Here is an 8,131-nt window from a genome sequence, read left to right on the forward strand (position 1 = left end):
AGAATCAAGCACACACCATGAACGGTGGGTGCATTGTGAGAAGAATCAAGCACACACCATGAACGGTGGGTGCATTGTGAGAAGAATCAAGCACATGCCTTTAATGAGGAAAAACACCTTTATACTAACCTTCAAGAATTTCTTCACAAACCACCCCAGAAACATGAACACACTTATTTTAAATAATTAAACATTCAGAAAAAAAAAACACAAAACAACACAACCACAGAATCATACTATCATGCCTATAGATTTTTAAATTCTTATGTGTGAACTCTTAAGATTTGTATATAATTATTAAGGTTTCTGAAATCAATAGAAAAGAAGAAAAGTTGGAGGAGTGATGGTACCTGACGTCAACAATTAATATAATAAACTGTAGAAATCATGACACTGCAGTGTTGCAAATGAAAGAGCTGAACAGAATAGAGACCCTGGAAGTGACCTGGGTAAACACGGTCTATTGATCATTGACAAAGAAGCAGAAGCTGCCGAGTGTGGCAAAGGTCATCTTCTCCACATGTTGGGGTTCAACATCATATGATAAAATACAGATCTTAAACCTTTCACAAGAATCAGGACTAAGGGTGTGTGTGTGTGTGTGTGTGTGTGTGTGTGTGTGTGTGTGTGATGAACTGTTGAGATGCTGAATCTAAATATAAAATTCAAAAACACCAACCCAGGCACTAGGAAAAAGACCAGATAGCCTTAGGTTTGATGAGGCTTTAGACATAATGCAAAGAGCCCAGTCCATGAATAAGCATCCATATAGGCTGAGCTCATCAAAATGAATGTGGGTCTTCACTGAGAAGAAAAATATAAACCACATCCTACAGGATCTTTACAAAATACACCACAAAAGAGGAATAGAATTCACGACTTGTAAAGGACACTTAAAACTCGCCCTTCACAAAACAAAGAACTCAATTACAAGATCATCAATAGACCTGCGTAGTTTGCTTCACCAAGAGGACCTACAGGAGAGATATGAGTTCCCATAATTCATAAGTGCAAGGTAGACACCACAGTGCCCCATGGAAATGTCTAACACCTTACCACCAATAACAAGGGTTGACAAAGATGTGGATCAACAGAAACTCATTTTTTGCAAGTTGTGCAGCCAAAATAAAAGAGAGTTTTGCGGGATCTCACAAAACCAAAGCCATCCTCGTCATATGGTCCAATAGCTGCTCTTCTTGTCATTTTCACTCCAACTTGAAAAGTTGGATCTAAATCACACCTGCCTGGATGGCAGCATTGTTCACAATGCCTGAAACTTGTGAGCAAGAAACTCATGCTTCTGTCAGTGGCTGGGGAGATAAACTATGGTTCATTCAGACCACAGAGGTATTTATTGTATACAAGAATAAGATTGAGCCATTAAGCCTCAAACACACATGGAAGATGGAAATGTGTGCTATATGAAAGAAAAACCATTCTCTATTCTGAAATGGAGAAGCCAATCAGATTAAAGGTTGTGTGGTTCTGACTCTGTGAGATTTTGGGAAACGGTAACTCTGAAGACAGTGAGAAGATGTAAAGACTGCCAAGGGAGGAGGAACTAGAGTGACAGAGATAACTTCTGGAGTGGCGGGGACATTTTGTCTGATGTTGTGGTATTGGAGAGATATCATTAACCATCCACCAAAGCCCAAAGACTGCACACCACAAATATGGAACCTTAATGGGACCTATTGATGTGGTGGCGTGACAACACTGGCTCATCGACTGCACAGACATCTCATGCTATCAGGAGGTGCTGATGCTAGGGCTACAAGTAGGGGAAGAGAGCATAGGGGGTCTGTGGATCTCCGGGTTAGTGTCTCCGTGGCCTTAAAACTGCTCTATATGCAAGTCTCTTGAATGAAAGTGATGAAGGTATTTTCGAAGCATATGTTGGGAAAATCAGTGTGCTAAAATAATACACTTGACAAAAGAGCAAAATAATTCACATATAATACTTGAGACTACAAACATTGTTAATGGCTTACATGGTACATTAGACTCAACTGGAAAGAGAATCATAAGGCAGAGTTGGAGAAATCACTCCGTCTTTAGCAAAACCACAAAAGGGTGAAATGTGGTGCGTAGGACAAAGTGGGTCATGTCCAATCAGTGTTCTCATGAGCAAAAGCACTCAGTGGAGTAATCATATCTAGGAGTTATTTGGAACTGACACCTATTCAAAATCTTCAGTTATGGCAGGCTTAAGACAAGTCTGGAAGGACAAGAGAGACACCCACAGCAGACATGTTGTCATCAGAGGAACACTGTTTGGAAGGCAGAAAGGACTTTGTTATTTTTTAAAGCACTAAGAACAACAACAACAACAACAACAACAACAACAACGCAACCTAGAATCTTCTAACCAGGAAAAGGATGTTTTATAAGGAGAATAACATCGAGACATCCCCAGCCAAATGCAAACTTAAGAGTTTGCTACTGAGATAAGTTCACAAAGGAAGCTTCTAGAGACGGTATTTATAACAAAAGCATATTGGAAACAAGAGGCATGAACAAGGTGTCATGGTGTTATATGGTCAACATACATTGTTGTTAAGTGCTTAATTGTGTTGGCTTTCAAAACTGACAGAAACAAAATCTCACAATAGTAACAAATACATTCTCAGATTCTTGTATATTTGAAAGCAACGTAAAGCAAATCACTTACAGGCATGGTAATATTGAATATTCATGGTGATTACTTAGAACTACTCTTAAAAGAAATTATATATATATATATAGCTAAGAATAAATGTGCTGAAAAATGCCCAACCAATGAAAATTATATAAAAAGTAATTAAAAGGTAATAAGTTTTTTTTTTTTTTTTTAAATCAAGCCTAATGTGGTGGCATACGCCTGCTTTTCTAGTGTTCAGGAGGCAGGGGCAGGCTGATCCTTGATGTTAGTTGGTCTACAAAGTGAGCTCCAGGACAGCCAGGGCTGTTACATGGAGAAACCCTGTCTCAAACCAAACCAAACCAAACCAACAAACAAACAAAGTCAAACATTAAATATAACTATATAAATCAATGCATTCCAGTTCTCTTACTCAATGGAGTGGAATAAACATTCCCATGAAATGGGTCTTTTAACAAGAAAAATATTCTTAAAAATAACCCTAGAAAATGCCTAGAAGTGAGTCTAGTGAAGCACAAAGCACTTTTAGAAAATAACATTTTATTCAAAAATATTAACCCAGAGCTGAATGGATGAACAGCATCCTTCAAGGGTATTCATAAGAAAAATAGACATTAATTCATGCCAGATTTATTTACATTTTTGTAGGAATCCTTTTACAGTGTAATCTCAAATCAATCTGTAACAAAATTCTAAGGACACTCTAAAACCACTCTTATCACAGAGACAAATATCTTAAAGGATATCCCATAATTGATATAAAGCTTCAAGATACCTTGCAGGATTGGGTTAATGGACCGGAAGACAGACTTTACAAGTATTTGGAACCGTGCTGTGACTCTTAGGAAGACCCATCTTAAGGCTAGACAGAGACAAAGGACTAACCCTCTTAGTGACCTAGACTGGTAATAGCAAGATGAACTCTAGGACAGCAGCGCCTGGAGACTTGCTAAAAATGCAGTCTTTCGCTCAAACCTGGACGACAAACTGAGGTAAGGCTCACACCTGCATCGAGTATCTTATTATTGAGCAATTCTGGTGCCTGCTCCTTTAAGAACTTTTGGTCTAGAAAATATTCGAACAACTGGACCACCTGTGAAGGCATTGAAGACTACAATCCTTTTTCAGTTAATGTCTCTTCACAAGGTCCCAACTCTTCCAAATGGGTCCTGAAAAGACATGGTTCTGAATGTGAGAAATGGAACCAACCTGTGTCCCCTGGGGAAGATTACCCGAAGTCTCATGTCTCTTTGCTGTGTGTTAAGCAGTTTCTTAAATTTTGAATTGCATGTGGGGTTCTGTGATTGGGTGTAGGTGTAGTGAAATATCTGGCAATAGTCAAAGGTTTCTGAATATATGACAATCAAACTTAATTCAAAATCAAATGCATGGTGAATCTGAGGTATTCCCTTGGTTATGAAAGTAAAACGCAGTGTCAGTTAACACCACCTGAAACACCCGGAAACAGATTCAAGATGATTTTATATTATGAATTGCAGAATTTTTACTAGATATATAAAATGTTCTGTTCCCATGGAAACACGATTGTTTAATTACAGAAAACAAAGATTTCTAATATTTCTACACTGCCATTCTTCGGTAAATATAAAATTTTGTTGAAATGTTTGGTTTTATAAATTGCTATTTAGTTGCTGACATATTTTTGATAATTAAATTTTGGCTTGGGACTAGGAGAGGATTTCTAAAAATTTCTGAAAAAGCCCTAAACACACTTTACCATTTTGTATTGTGTACTTACGTGAAATGGTGTCATCACCAAAATGTCAATCAATTCTAAACAATGTTGAAGATGTGCTGTGTGCTGCAGTATCAAATATCCAGCCGTGATTTCATTCTTCGTGTAAAACAAATACACCCATCCCAATATGCAAATTTGCCTGTTTCTTAAGTAAATGGTAAAATTGCATGCATAACAAAGAATTGCCTTAACACGAATTTCTTTATAATATGTTTTCAGTAATTGTTTGATTTATATATCAGTTAAATATCAGTATATGCCCTGGGTCCTGAAAATTTACTCATGTGAGAAAGCTCTACAAGATGCCAGCCAGCTCTGTGTCTAATGGATCTTACTCACACAGGCTTTAAGTCTGCTCTCCTGTTCCCTTAAACAGAATCTGGCCTCTGTCTCTGAAGATTTTTTAGTTAAGGATGTATTGCATCTTCGACAAATGCTGACTATAGAATTATATTAAGAGTACCTCTGCTCTTTGGGAAAGTGGTTCTTTGCTTGTTTGATTGTTTTCTTGTTGTTAAATGGAAGGGAGATGACTATAGAATCAGAGGTGAATGAGGTCTTTAAGAAAGGGTGAGGGAGACTCTGTTATGCCCGGGTATAAAACTCCACCCTGTTCCCACTCTCCACATACACTGATCAGCCCACGTGTATTGAGAATACTAAAATAATACCAGAAAGTTAAAAGTGATGACTACAAAATTCAGCTTAATAACATCACAACCTTAAGCTAGGGGACATTTTGCTGAGGTGGGCACTGGATATAGAAGCCTTGAGGTAAATGAGCAGGCATGGACGAGGACATCTTACGATATTAAATGAAGACCTGCCCTGTCCCAAAACACACATAGAAAACAATGAAGGACACTCCATCGCTGGGGGTTCAGATTTATAATACATTTATCTAACAAAGGATTAATCGGGAAATATATATATTTCAGAGAAAAACTTCTCAAATCAGTAATAAAAAGCCAAGCAACCTAATAGGTTCACTGCAGAGGGGAAATATGGCAGGCAAACACACGAACAGCTGCTTATTCTCATTAGTAATCTGAGAAATGCAAATTAAAACAATAATGAGATGCCATTTGCACCCACCAGATTGGCAAAAGTTCCGAAGTCTGACAGTCCTACTTGTTGGTGAGGACTGATCCCTGGGAAGACCCCGGCTTGGCTGTAGAAGGAGGCGGCATTGCCATGACTGGGGGAACGTTTTTGGTCTCATTGCCTGGGGACACTTGCTGTGGCCACACATTCTGGAGAAACATTCATGCAGGTTCACTAGAAGTCATTCTGGGGAGGTGATGTGTAGCAACAGAACGAAGGCGTTGGGTTGTTCTCAAGGGGGAGGGCCGACGAACCAGGAGGTTTTCACATGCAGAGCACAATGCCCTGGCGAAAAAAAACGGGCAGAGGAGCTGGAACGGCTGCCCGGACCTGCGACTGGACCTTTGAAGTCAGGTTGAAATGAGGCCAATCTGCAAAATATATTTGAATGGTCACTTGTGGCAAATTGGAACACATTTCAGTAAGAAATATTTCAACCTTCTTTCTCTTTCATTTCCATCAGGTTTTAACCAGGAAAATTTGAAACTCAGTGTTTGTTCCTGCAAGGGTTAATTCTTCTCAACCAGCTAGCACACCTCCTAAGTATCTTAACAGATGCTACGCGAGGTCGCAACACTCCAATGTCAAAGGAATCAAATCCGTGTGTTCTGGGTGTCAGGGCTGAACATGTCAATATATTGATGGCCTTTGTATCTGACTTATTTATGCTTTCGTTGTCATCCAAGAAGTGGCTTGAACAATGAGGGGGCAGGGGCATAAGAGGCACCTTGGGTTTGCACAGCAAGTTTGCAACAAGGTAAGGGTGGGCTTCTGCTTATCTGAGGATGACCTGCCTAGGGTGCATGCTTGAGTGAGTAATGAAGACCAGGAGACATGTTGTACCTGGTGTGCACGCATGCGTGCATGTGTGCATGTGTGTGCGTGTATGCATATGTGTGTGCATGTGTGTGTGTGCATTTGTGTGCACGTGTGTGTGCATGTATGTGTGCGCATGTGTGTGTATGTGTGTGTGCACGTGCGCGTGTGTGTGCGTGTGCGTGTGTGTGTGTGCATGTGTGCACGCGTGTGTGATGGCTGGTACCGCCTCCAGGCTCTGTACTGTCTGTAGATGTTTTTCTAGGACTCAGCTTGCTTCCACAATTGATTCCTCGGTCTTCTCCTCTCACTTCCATTACCTGTGGATGCTCAAGAATAGAACTCAGCTCCACTTGACAATTTCAAGGAGGTAATGAGAAGCATCTCATAGAATTGTTAACAGAATGATGTTTCAAAGATTATTCTTTTTCCTATATCCCTTAATCCCACTTCAACTCAAAAGGTAACTTACTTAAAAAAAAATCCAGGTAAAGACATACTGTTCCATAAGACAGAGGGAAAAAAAAATGGTTGACTACTTCAATATTGTAAAGCATCAGGTTGGGAGTACGAATAGCTGGAACCCTGCTAAACCACACATCCCCTTTCCTCTGCTGTGCCCTGCCTGCACCCCTCCCTGCAAGGAGCATCTCCTGGCTGAGACGACTTTGCTGAAATCATGAACACATGGGTGGGAAATAACCCAAAGATGGGGACGCTGAAAATGCAGGATTGATAAAGTAATTTTAATTTGGCTCTACATATGTTAAGGTAGTTAGGGTGACTCGTGAAGGAGTCCAACTGTGTGAAGACAGATGTGCCGGAGCTGATTAAACGGCACACACCCTCCGCTTGCAGCCCGCTGTCTACACTGAGGCGCCAGGCGGAGTTCAGATCACACTGTGCTGCAGGAGCTGGAACATCCGGAAGAACACTAACACACCGACCGCAGATGAGTCACAGAGGGCACCACAGAAAGTCCCACACCTCTTGCTGGCTACACTTCTGATATAAAAACCCATGGCCTGCCTTTCACCCTGTGGCATTTGGTGCCAGGAGGACCAGAGTGAAGGAAGCCAAGAAGGTTAAGGAGATTCCTCTGTCAGTAAAATGTGTGCCTTGTCAGTGTGAGAATCAGAGTTGGCACTCCAGAACTATGGAGATAACAAACTCTGGGCAGTGATATGGTGGGTATAGAATCTCAGCACTAGAGAGGCAGAGACGGTACCTCTGGGACTTGCTGGCCAGCCAAGTAGCTCACTCAGCAAGGTCCAGGCCAGTGAGAGACACTATCTCAAAAACAAACAAACAAACAAAAATAAACAAATAAATATACCCACAAAGTAGGTAGTGCCTGCAGAATAACAGGAAGGTTATCCTGTGACACATGTGGATGCATATAAAACACACACATGTGCACTTATACACCTGAACATGCATACACACAGTCACACACACACACACACGCATACACTCCTGTGTGTTTACATGCAAAGAGAGACACACAAGTACACCTGCACACCTGAGTGTGTACCCCCACACAAGCATACATAAAAGTATGTGTGCACAGAGAAACACACACAAGCGCACCTGGACATCTGAACATGTACACACACTATAATACACACAAACATACACACATGTATACACATACCTGTGAATACACACATACAGAGACATACACATGTGTACCTGCACAACTGAGCATGTACACACACATACAAACACATACATGCATACACACGTTTGTGTGCACACACACCTGCAACTACACACCTGAGCATACACACACACACACACACACACACACA

The sequence above is a fragment of the Mus pahari genome, chromosome 15 (genome assembly GCF_900095145.1).
Source record: "Mus pahari chromosome 15, PAHARI_EIJ_v1.1, whole genome shotgun sequence".
NCBI lineage: Eukaryota > Metazoa > Chordata > Mammalia > Rodentia > Muridae > Mus > Mus pahari.